The sequence below is a fragment of the Amblyomma americanum genome, chromosome 4 (assembly GCF_052857255.1).
Source record: "Amblyomma americanum isolate KBUSLIRL-KWMA chromosome 4, ASM5285725v1, whole genome shotgun sequence".
Classification (NCBI taxonomy): Eukaryota; Metazoa; Arthropoda; class Arachnida; order Ixodida; family Ixodidae; genus Amblyomma; species Amblyomma americanum.
Window position 1 is genome coordinate 121774297 of NC_135500.1, and position 13178 is coordinate 121787474.

Consider the following 13178-nt stretch of genomic DNA (forward strand, 5'->3'; position numbering starts at 1 on the left):
ATCAAACAGCGGAATTTGCTTTTGGCATGAACTTGAATATTGTCCTACTAACACAAAAAAACTTGCTCCGAAACTGTAAATTGTCTGACTAGCCGGGGAACTAAAAGTGTGGGAAGAATAGATATGCTGTAGATGACTAGGGCACGCTATCAAGGCTGCTTAACGTTCAAGAGCACCAAGAACACAGGATGATCCTGTGATCAGACACCTCTTGCTTTTGCGGTGTATCTGTTCGATATCGTTCCTTGTGCTTTTGTAACGGCCCTCCTGTAATGACCCTGCTACCACCACGCATGCCTTGACGCTAAAGAATCAGAAAGGATCACAGAAGGACTCCACTACGAATGGTTGAAAAGAAACTCGGTGCATGCGTAATGCTTCGAAGTAACGAAGCTGTGTGGGGAGGAACTGAATGCAGATACAGTCGACCAAATCAAATGTACGACCGAACATAAAGGGCATTTACTATGCTCAGTCCTCTTTTATAATCCAGGATAAAGTTCTCTTTACACACTGCCGCCTCCAAATATGACCCCTGAGACGATGCACCAGGAACTTTGTTGGCTTCTACTATTTTTTAAAATTTGCATTTTTTACCAGCCAGTTAAATAGACCCCTGAGTGCGAGGTAAAACCAGCATTTGGTTCTTTGTTAAACTATTTCGTCAGAATAAACTTAGACGAAACGATGAAATTTCTCAAACACTTCACTAAAGAGAGCAACTCGTGCTAAAATCACGTTCGTGTGCTAGAAAGGAACATTTATTGTCGTAAGATAAAACGGGCTCCCGGAAGCAATCTTGCAGTCTCGGGGGCAGCCTTTTACTACCAACTCAAGCTGGACTGCTCGCTATTTTGAGCACCAGGAGGAAGCCTTTGTAATTTATCTACTCTGCATATGGTGGCTCGATGATCTAGTCGCGACATATAATGCGAAAACATTTATTGCCTCATAAGTGGCGTGTACAGGATGTGTCCCGCTTTCAACAATTCATAGCCAATCCACAATCTAATTCATAGGCATCCAACAAGCCAATCTATAATCCAACTCATAATTCAACAAGCCAAATCCTAATTTAGTATCCTACTCCTATTCTTTATCCAAAGAGGCACGAAATGTCAATGCATAAAAATAAGAAACGATAATTAGAGTCTCGGCAGAAACTAAACCAGGGCCTGCGGCTTGCGAGACGGGGATGATACCACAGCGCCACTACGCTTTTTTTTTGCATTTGCAGTTGAATAAAGGCGCATCTAGTGAATTCAGAGTTGCCTTAGAGGCGTGTATAAGTAATTATGAGTACATAGATTGCAGATGTCGCAAGTAACCAAGTAGAAAAGTACGTTTCCGGTAAATTTAATTCTGGCTTGGCGTGTCGAAGCGCCATCATGCGGTACCCATTGAAATCCACTGCGAAATGTACGACGCTGGCCCAGCAGATGACACCACAATGAAAGCACAAATGCTTTCGCATTACCACACGTAAGTTGTCTCAAGTGACCCCTTGAATTTTTTTGTAAACCTTAAAAGAAGAAGTTGCGGTGCGCAGTGTGCTGCGATGTGTGCATGCGTACGTGGGGCTCTGCGTGAGCAGTGTGGAGTTATAGTGTGGCCTTATCTCTGAGGGACTGCAGCTTGCAACAAAACTGTGCAGTCATTGCTTTTGACCGCTTCTCCGTTTGAGGCGTAGCAGAAGCCTGTACTGTCTGCTCCACAGGAACGGATAGCGCTTTTACTCCTATATTACTCTAGAGAGGAACTATATGCGTTTAAAAGCGAACGCGGAAAAGATTGTCGCTTCTTACAAGAATTGAGGTACGGGTAAACAGCGGACCTACTGTCAACGGAAGAAACTGCACTACGTAAACTCAGGGACATCGATGAAAACAGGCTCTGATTGTCTGAGTGTGCGTCTTTGTTAGCGAGAATGTAATTTCAAACATGGGACCACTATTTTTTTCGCTCAACCATGAAGTGACCCTTCTCCATAGGAGCTTTAAATGAACTCTTTTGGAATTTCGCCAACCTGCGGCAAAGCTATGCAGTCCCACGTCACATACAACTCCCTGCTAACCAGTCTGTGTGGACGGCACTTCAGGAGATAATACACATCTCAACTGTCTAGAACAAAAGAACTTTTACGTTCTTTGCTGTTTTTCAGTGTTTTTCGAGTGACCGAGGGAGGCAGCCGGGGAGAGTTTGCAATTTCAGAGGGATGGAATGGAGCTAGTATCACAGGAGGAAGCCTGTCCCTCTAGAGAGGAATCAGGAATAAAAAAAATCGAGATAGAGTCCAGGGACCATTCTTGAACATATTATTTTCTGATTCGTTCCCTTCACTTGTTGCTGTTGGTCAATCGCACATTTGACTCCAAACCTCATGAATGACATGGCCTACTGGTTATAAACCATCATTTAATGGCAGCAAACTTCCTGTAAGGTTCCTGTAAGAATCCGGTGAATAATTGCTTCGAAACATTATTATGCTCACAAAATTGCCCCACAATTGTGTGTAAAAGTGGCCGCGATTCACCGGCAGTTTGGCTGCTGTTTTTTTGGGAGGCTCGGGACCTCATCGTTTGCAAATAGATTTTGCTGACGAGACGTAGAAACAATATTTTTAATCGCGATGAGGCGTTTAGGGGTAGACCAGTGCATGCTGGTGATGCGGTGCTCAAGGTTGCACCGCTAATTTTTTCCCTCGTTAATTATAAATGCTGTGCATGGTATGGCGTGTTAAGTGGGCTCGCTTTCCTGAAGTAATCTGCCGGATTGCTCGAAGCGCTAACAGAATTTTTTCTTTGCAGTCCATCTTTATTACGAATTTTTGTGGCACTGTTCCCGCTGTTTGTGTGCAATATCGGCTGTTAAAGCGCAACAGTACCTTCTCGCGGATCCTAGTATTCGCGAATGGCACTGAAGTGACATGGAAGGCATAACTGGTATTTGAGGAAAGTAAATTATAGTTTCTTTCCTTAAAAATGTTTTTCTAGATTGAAACAAAGCGTCTTGTTATGAATCTACTCGTAGACATCCGAGAACTAGAAAACAGGCAACCAAAACTCTGATGATATTTCATGCGCGACAGGTAAAGTTAATTTTCCATTCTGCCATCACTTATTCCAATCTTCCTGTTTCACTCTTGAAACATTTAAAGCAACGCTGAACGCTGCGAACGTTTCAGAATTAAGGGACGCAATTGCATGTGAAAATGTGTTATAGTTACGCATGCGACGCCGCTTAAGAGCTTAAAATAGAGCTTTGCAGTGAAGTTTTGTATTGTTGCTAAAAACGCGGCCTTAAGTACACCATGAGGTCCGTACCTATAAAAGACCACAGTGCACTTAATAACGAGACGAAATATTTTTCTAATGCACTTCGACCTCATCACGTTAGCGAATAGCCCGATGCGTTCTCTCGGACTGGCCCCTGATAGGTGCTTTTGCAAACTCTCTAGGCTGTGCCTCTTGCGAGACCAGCGTGTCTACAATTTCACTTAACAAACATACAGACAACGCAAATTGCAGATAAAATAGAAATTAAGGTCACTCCCAATACCGAGTTCCACAGCAGAAGGTGTTGATTGTAACCTGTCACCTGTTCAAACACAGCCGCGCTATTGCATTGTCGGCGCACCATGACTTTAGAAAGACTCGAACCGCCAGGATAACTCACTGGCTGTAGCTCTTGGCTGCCGAGCCCACAACAGGTGCATCCACTCTCTAGAGGGGTGGACAGATTTCCAAGGAGGTGAAATCCAGCAATGTCCTTGACCTGCAGGATGTGAACGCGTGACATGGACCATCTTATCCACTTCAAGAGGTTCCTACTGCTGACTGTCACCAGACCAGGCGGTGCGGGCTGGGCAACATTATTTTTCTTTATTTTTCTCTTCTCACACTAAAATCTGTCACCAGACCGTTTATTTCTGTTACAATTGGTTCTTTTACTCCACCCGCGATACATTAGTGGTGTGGCTAGATCTACTCTCCGACCTCAATCTACTCTGTCTGTCAGTCACCACACAACAAAAAATAATAGAGAAGGGCAAGGAATTAAATTATTAAGGCCGTAGCTTCACTGCTTCCCAAACACATAAATAGAAACAGAAGAAACGGCAAAGAATTATGACATCTTTAAGAAGGAGAAAAAAAGAAGGTGAGTCTATTAAGAGCTTGCTCCCGTGAAAAGCAGTAAGCTTATGCAGGATACAATATCGCGCCATACGGGTTTAATTACCGGAGTCTAGCCTTCACTCTCTAATGCCGTTGTTAGCTTTTTTGAACTTCCGAGTGGAAATTGTAGAAAAAATACCACTATACATTTATCTTCTCTCCCTTAGAAACAGTTGACACCTCTGAATTTTGTGAAAGTTACGTGAATTACAAGAGGCAGACTGTGTCTTCACAATACTCGACGCGAGGAAAGCTCAAGCAAGTCAGTGATGCTGGCACCGTCACCTGACCTTTGTCGCTCAACTCTTGCGTGGTAACGTGTGTTTTTTCCTACCGTGGCGCGAGGCGCCTGCTTAAGTACGCCGTGGAGCACCCGAAAAGTTCGCTCAATAAAGGTGACAGCGTGCCCTCTCGTTCTTGCAAAACAGGGAGAGGGAAGACCGATGGCAATGGACGGCCTGAGGACATATTTGCATCATTGCGTCCCGTGGGCGAAGTGATATACTGCAACAAAGGAGCGTTCTTACTCAACAGCTTCCTTCTGACGCCAGTGTTGGGCAACTGTCAGCAGGCCTAGCTGCAAATGACGCTGTTTGCCTCAATTTTTTCTCCGGCCTTGTGTTTGTAAAGGTGTTTTAATTGTCCGCTTTCATCTCATTTTGCTATTATTTTCCATTAACCTTCTTATTGCTCTTAACATTGGCCGTCCGTCCTCCGGCAAACAGTTAAAATCTAGCGCTGAAATGTATGACTAGAAACAGTAATCAGTTGTGGGCTTTGATATGCACCTCTAGAGTCGCGGAAGTTATTATTTCGGATAATGTAACTATTTACCTTGGGCTAAGATGTCCATGTGAAAAGGCATCTTACGTGAGCCTCGTCGAAGCGCGTCTCACGCGCGCTAATCTAGTGCCCGAACAATTTCCTGCTAATTATCCGGTAACACGCCTTTGAATATTTCATTGCGGAGGCAATCATATGTAAATTCGGAGATTGTTAATGTACTATCAGCCGGAAAACCATCGCACAGGGCAGGGCAGCAGCTGCGGTGCAGTACCCGGCACTGTTATCTCGCGCCGCTAGCTTGAAGCATCAATTCCCCGAGTGAGGACAAACGTCGCCCTTACTCTAACGCACGTGCTTGTCACGCTTGATAAATTTCTAGTGTGTCGTTCGGCAGCTCTGCTGTTGACGGTCGCGACAAAAGGGAGCGCACATCGGCAGTGGTGGCAAGCACATCGCGCTATGGCAGAGCAATGGTACGACCGCAGTCCATCAAAACGCTGCAGTGCGAAAGAACAAGGTGCCGCTCCGTTTTTTATTCTCCTTTTACATTGCCCTCATGTTACATTTCATTGCCTGTCTCTTGCGTCCTCTGCTGCCAGATTTTCGGCAACGCGAGCCAATGCGGCGGTTACCTTGACATGCGTAACAAGTAACAGGCACGGCGAGCTTTGCTGCGGGCGCTGCATCTTTTACGATATTGTCTTTTTGGCATTTTCTCTGCGATTGGTTTAATATTCTGTTCAGCTGGTCCTCAAGAGATTTTGTTAAAGTTGACGCTACGATAGGTAGTCTCTTATAACATTTTTTTACGAGAAAAACGTTACGAAGAGATAGTTAGGAAGATGAATAACAAAAAAAATCATTGTCAGTCAAGAATTTTCACTGACAGAAGCCTATAAAAATATCCTTACCTGGCATGAGAGTGTTCTTAGTACAACGAAAAGTTGCCGTCGACAGCGATCATCTGTCTTAATCGTCTTGCCATTGAGTCGTAGAGCACCGCCACTAGCTCAGGATGTCCGCGCAGGGCTTCCCATCCTTCCCTGACGGCATGGCACAGACCATCCGCTGTGCCACCGCAAAGGCGCCACGAGGAGAGCTCCTTGTTGAAGATTCCCCGGATGTTCTCGATGGTGTTCAGGTCCGCCCCTTTAGGGGGCCACGGCATCTGACGCGAGGCTTAGCGCTCCAGGAGGCCGCTCACATCCCGCGCTTTGTCCACTGGACTGCGGTCGTGCAGGAAGATGCAGCAGCCATCCAGGAACGGCCAGTCCAGGCCATAGAGAATCAACTGCTTAGTGAGGATTTCGCAGTACCTCGGCCCGGTAAACGAGCCCACACTCCGTACGAGTGGGCCGAGGCCGCGTCATGCGTCATGACACTATGTGTGACTCTGTCATGAATTTATGTGTATTTCTCCAAACCTGCAGCGCTGTTTAATTTCAAGAAAACAAAAATGTGTCACCAACTAGCCCGGCAACGTCTTTTATTTAGATTAACGTATGTCGGGTACCGAACTTAACCTAAGTAGATCTAGCTCATCCCGCTAGAGAAAAAAAAAACGCTGACGGCTAAAAGCATAACAAATCCAATATTCTGCTCGCGCTTGTGTCCGGCACAAGATAAAAATCCACTTCGTATTCGATACTGCGTCTATGCAAGTCTAACAGCAAAGGGATAAGCGAGGCTGCACTGCATTTTTAAGATTACGAAGTGTTGCAAACCGTACTTCGTTTTTTAGCACTGACAAGGTAGTCGAACTTCACCCGCGTGTTAGCTGTAAGAATGACAGGTCATACCTGCTGTTCAACGGACGCTGCACACGATGTTCGTCCCAGCGAGCGCAGAACGTTTGCGCTTTATGTGCTTCTGAAAAATGCAGTGCGGTAACAAGAGCGCCAAATTAGTTTTGCGCTCAATTTATTCAGTGCATTCACGCTGTAATGATTAAGTTTGTCCTGGAAGCGTGGCTCATTCTGGCTATAAACATGCAGTAATGTCACCACTTTCCGGGTTTGCAAAGAAATCACGAGTTTTCGGCTTAAATTGTTTATATCTGAACACAGAAACAAGGTCTGTTTCATTTTCCGTTAGATGGCGGGGAGCCCTAGAAGAAAAATATTGTCTTGCCCGCATCGCCTACAGCACAACAGGCTTTCATTTACTCACATATAAAAGCAGAGAATGCTTGATTAAAATCACGGTCAGAGACATGAACAAAAAGGTTGGAGAGAATGAGATTTTCCAATCACGCCGGAGTTAATAAATCATTCAGATGTCGGTGAAAGCGAGCGCCGAGAATCTGCGATTCAAACACGCTGCGAATAATTGGAATTCCGCGTACATGGACGGGAAAGTTTTCCAATTATGGCCATCAGCGAGGGACATGCCGCCATGAATAGTTAGGGCTTCCAAGGGAAGCGGATAAGTGGCGGTTCTCACCGGTGGCCCTGGTTTCTCAACGAACCGATTGCCACTTTCGCTGGTATTTTTCAAGGCTGCTGCTCATATTTTAGTGCAGTCCTGGGCGCATTAAATTTGCTCAAAAGAGGCTACATCAATAGCGAAATAAGTACACACGTCTAGCTTTTTTCACCGGCATGTTTGAAAATTTGTCAGCGTTGCTAGTTCATCTAATGCATGCATCCGCTACGCATTGTCATCAGGTGCCATTAAGCTTATGTTAATGGCTGAATGACTGACTGGTCCACCTGTCTGTCGATGGAATTTAGCGATGGAGTTAAATATCTAGTTAATGCATTGTTAGAAAATTTGGGGACAGAACTGCCGAAAGAAAATGGAGAAGAAACTACAATAATCAAGAGTTCCAAGGTTAACCTAATGCATTAGGGACGTCATGATAAAGATGGTGAAAAGGAAGTTGGCGTATTGATATTCTATTTTCCTCATGATCGAAGGTCGCGAACAATATTCTTCCTTCATGAATTAGTTTCAAGCTAGTATGTGCATTTGTTGCTTGCCTTAGTCAGCTGAGCATTGCCTTGTTCAAAGTAAACCTCCACATGACGTTTATTTTTGCACCAGACAGGCTTAGAAGGACTCCGCACTGAGCAGAATATCCCTTCACTCGTGATGTATATTCCGATATTGTTCGAAAATGAGTATATATGCGTCCTATATAGTGAAATATACGCAAATAAATAGACATGTGGCCTGCATACGTCCCGAAGATTCGTTTTTCTCGCTGTAATAGTGCTGTTATTTGCCACAGTGTGGACGCTCTAATAATTTCCCACCTCATCGTTTCCGCGACGCGGTGATTTTGTTCCGATGAGTCACGAAGAGTTATATGCAAGGACAGAATGTTCGCGGTAATCAGCGCGAGTTTTGAGATCGAGGTTTAGAGCGATATGACATTATGCCGATGACCCTCGGCACTCGCAATGACCACTTAAGTTGCTTAGTTCGTTTATTCTGTGCGTAGACTTAGTTCACGCTGTAAGCTGTTTGTACTTGACGTCGTCATTTCTCTTTTTGCTCTTCTGCTGCCATTATCATGTGGCTGTAGGCATTTTGTTCTTGGATTTGATCATAAACGTGTTTCTAGTTTTTGGCTTTATCTCTGTTTCTGTGGTTTTGGACAGCTTCGCTCTGTGGTTGGTGTTCCTCTGTGGTTTTGTTGATGCCGAAGTGGACGCTACAGTCGCGTGGCTGTGGCTTGGGAAATATTGGCAGCACGGAAGATGAATGCGAGGACTTTGGCTAATCACTGGCCAACTTGATTGATAGGCCGGTGGTGGAGCCGCTTTTGATTCTGAAGCGCATTCAGAGTTCACAGCCTGATTCGCTGGCTGAAGTATCTCGAATGCAAGTGGGCTTCGAGTAATAATTCCCCTCAATCCAAATCCCATTCAGAATACGCTAGTGCGACTATATGAGAGGAGGATAAGAGAATATCATGCTGACCAAAAGCAAAAAAAAAAGCAAATTAATGATCTCGTCTCCTCTTTCAGATGGCGCCACGGTAGGATTTCTGCACAACTGTCTCCGACAACATCAAAGCAAGATGTTTGAGCTTCTTTCACTTTTTCGGGTTGAGGAGCGAGCGCATTTGCGACGAACAGAAGTCTTGTAGGCTCACAAGAAACTTCTTACTATGAACTGGGTCGCATTAGCACTCAACAGACTCTTCTTTCTTCTCTGACGTCCGAAAGGGCAATACAACATGAAACCTAACACATCAGATAAGAAACAAAACAAAAAGAGGTAAAAGAAAATGGTCGTGGGCAGATTGCACGATTTATTTTAAATCACACGCTTTATTATTTTTTTTAGTAGAAGCAAAAGCGGTGGCACCTGTACGCGCATCTCGTCTAACGTTCTTGGCTTTTTTTGCGGCGTATTTTGAGCGGCTGCTATTTTCACATTCTTTGTAAAAAAAACAAAAGGCCGCCACAGTCTGGAAGACGTTCAAGTGACGAGCGTTAACTGTTTGATTTACTAGACGAAGACAGCGAAGCGGCTGCGGTGTCTCCTCAAAGCCCATGGCGATTGGATGTGCGGATCCTTCACGACGCCAGCACGAGAGAAGGGCTAACGCCGGCCTTGCGCTTTTCGGTTGTTGGGGCCGTACCTGGTGACTGGGACCGTCTGAAGCAGCAGTGGCGTCATTATTGCGCCGCTTCTGGTCAAGCCTTTAGGGCTCGCGTCTCAGCTGAGGTGTGTGTAGTGACGGCGAAGCTGCGTATAGCTCAACGCACCCCGTCGCCATCGTCTCTTATGTGCGGATAGAAACAGAGCTTTCGGAGCGTCTCCAGCGTCTTTTACGATCATCCTCTTTGCCGGCGGCGGCATGGCGTTATCGACGCAGTCCAACTCTTCATCCTTAGGTGCTACGGTTTGCACGCCAGGAGCTGTTGTGCCCTCAAGGTGCTCCTGCTTTTACATCTTCCGCCAGGGCTGTGGCCCAGCCAGTTGGCAGGATAGTGAGTGCATTTTTCGTCCATTTCCGGGATATTGCTCTGTCCCTCCTTTTGGTTGATCGTGATGACGTTTCCGCACACCCATGTTTTGCAGGTTTGCCGCAGGTTGTCGCTGAACTTCATGATAGCCGTAGCTCCGCCAACACTACGTGAAATCAAGGAGGCGTTAGATTCAATGGAACGAGGCTCAGCGCCTGGGCCAGATGGTCTACTGTGGAGTTCTATTCACAATTCTGGCATAATGTAGGCCCCGTTTTCTCGCAAGTGTTATGGCTCTGTTTCAATCGGCATGTCTTTCCCGATTCATTTAAAAGAGGCCGCATTGTCCTGATTCCTAAAAAGTCTCCTTTCTCGACAGGTCCAGCAGACTGGCGCCCTATCAGCTTACTAAATTCAGATTATAAAGTATTAGCAAAATTACTCGTTCGCCGTCTACGAGCTCTTCTCCCATCCCTCATTTCCTGCCACCAGGTTTGCTCCATCCCGGGTCGTGAAATACATAATTTATATTCCGTAACGCGAGATATCATAGAGTATACTATACGGCGGCGCGCACAGGTTCTTCTTGTTTCCCTCGATCAAGAGAAGGCGTTCGACTTTTTGAGCATGAGTATATATACGGTACACTGGATGCTTTCGGTTTCCCACCTTCTTTCGTGCTTCTCATTAAAGAGATGTACAGATACATTTCAAGCACTCTGTTCCTCGATGGCTGGGAAAGTACCGCATTTGACGTTGGTCGCGGCGTCCGTCAAGGTTGTCCGCTCCCCCCCCCCTCCTTTTGTTTGTCTTATCATTAGAGCCCCTCCTCCTGGCAGTCAATCACCACTCTCTTATTAGAGGTCTGGCGTTACCAGGCAGTGTGGCAGTACGCGTCACTGCTTATGCAGATGACATCACACTCTACTTAGCTGATGAACGCAGCCTGCTCGAAACTTTAGACGTTTTTCGTGAGTACTCCTCCTTGTCGCGGGCGGCTCTTAATTATTCGAAGAGTCATAACTTTTTTGTGGGGTCTCCTCAGAGACGTATTACATGTGCGATACCTTTGCAGTGGTGTGCGGAGGTGCGCACTTTAGGCGTGACCTACTACTCTGCTGGAATATGGGATGGTATCTGGTCTTCGGTCGTAGAGGACATTACAGCTCGTGTGCGGAGGGCCCAGACATTTGACCTGCCTCTGCTTGAGAGGCGCTACCTGGTTCAGTCCGTCGTGCTGGGTGCCTTCTGGTACCTTTCCCACATTGTTATACCACCCCTGCGCGTCATAAGGCGTGTGCAGACTACAGTTTCTTTTTCTTTTTTTTTTGGTGTGGCGGAACCGAGCTTGTGTCTCGTGCTGTTCTCGGACAATCACGGGGGAGAGGCGGTTTGGCCTTTCCAAATTTGTCCATCACGTCCTCGTTGTTAACTTTGAAGTGCATTTTGCGTATCCTGCTGGGGGACGCGCCTCCGGCGCAAACCCTAGCGCGGTACTTTTTGGGTCCTTCTTTGCGTTTTTTGAATCCCTCGTCCCCTGTTAATCATGGACCTCAATCAGAGCAGCTTACCACTTTCTATGGTACGTCATTGGCCTTTTTCAGACATGTAAGCGCGGTAGCACCTGGTGTCAACATCGTTTCAGACCGTGTGGTGGACATTACGGGATCACTGTTGTTGGCTGTTGTGCCGGCGGCTCGCCGCTCATCGATGCGCGGCGTTCAATGGGCGCGCATAGCGTCAACGCCTCTCCTAGACCATCTACGCGACTTTGTTTAGAAACTTGGTTGGGCAGTGCTGTCTACTTGTGAGCGGCTAGAGCGGTGGGGTGTTTTGCGCTCCAGTACCTGTCCGAATTGCCCGCTTCCGGAATCTAATCTCCATGCTACAGTCAACTGCGTGGTAGCGCGTGTCTTTTGCGGAAAGGATGAACAATGTCCTAGAAAATCATACAAAACAAATATCTCTAATTAACACCGTTCAGAACTGTTCAGAACCGCACCGCCTGCTATATTGTTTGAAATTACTCACCAAGAGCAAGCATATCAGCAATAAAGTCAACCCTTGGTCTTCCAGCTCTTTCTTTGTGCCGCAAGTATTTTCGCTTGTCTTTTCCAGCGGTTTTGTTATACTAACCTTATTCTCTAAAATTAGTCACTGCTTTCTCCATCTTATATATTCTCACGCACAGGGTAAGAATCCTGCACTGCAGAACTACCCTTTGCTTGAATTCATATCTTCCTCGAACTACATATCACTGGAACCACCTCCCTCCCGGTATTAAATTTGTAGGAAACCTATATCCATTCACATAGTTGCTGTGCAGCAGTAATAAGCAAAAGCACCGAAGCACAAAGTAGCATGGTCCTGTAAGTCATCTGACACAAGGTTGAATACAAATGTTGTGCGTCTGGACAGGCTTTTTGACGGCTTTCATGTTAGGTTGCTCAGTAAATATTTTATCAGACATATTTACCTGAGATCTGAAAGTCGCTCTCATTAAAGTCTTGGTCATGCATAAGAACTCTGTGCTCGTCAACCTAACGAACCTTGAAATTATAAAATGAAGGTGATGTAAAATCACTGAGAAGCCTCACTTTCTTGATACGAAAAATGCATAAAGCATTTCAGGACAGTTAGCAATATGACTCTTCTCTACAGCTTTAATTTTAACAAAAAGTGCACCTGAGCATGTAATACAGATGTCAAACTCCACTGTTGCGCTGTTGTGAAATTGCAAAACTTACCAGTTCCCCGCTTCCTTGGAATCCATTCCATAAACTCTTTCCTTTTATCATGAACCTTAGCAATCACCTCCCTCATAAAGATGAACTTCCGCCTTTATAACGAAACACTTGTCTTGACGCAAACGAACAAATTTTTGCGTAGTTTCCATGGTATGATCGACAGCGCTATATTTTTTCCAAAGCAGCACTCCTCCACTAATAATCCACCACCGAAAGCAACCATGGCGTCTTTTCGCACTCCATGATGTCGATGCAGAAGGAGCACTACAAAATTGTGAAAATAAAGAGTGTGTGGGTGTGTGTGAGAAAGAAAGGGAGAGAAAGAAAGAAACAATGAAAGAGACGAAAAGAATAAACACTTACGAGCCAGGTTGCTTGTGTTCAGAAATAAAAGCGACGAGTAAGCAAAGCAATTCTGCGTTTGAAGCTTAGTTATAGCTTCCCTTTTTTACATAATGCATATTTATTAACCAACTCGCCCAGCTTTCTGCTTTAATCTTCAAATGTAGCTTTTCTCACGCCTTGTTGAGTGAGAACAAAAGACTTTA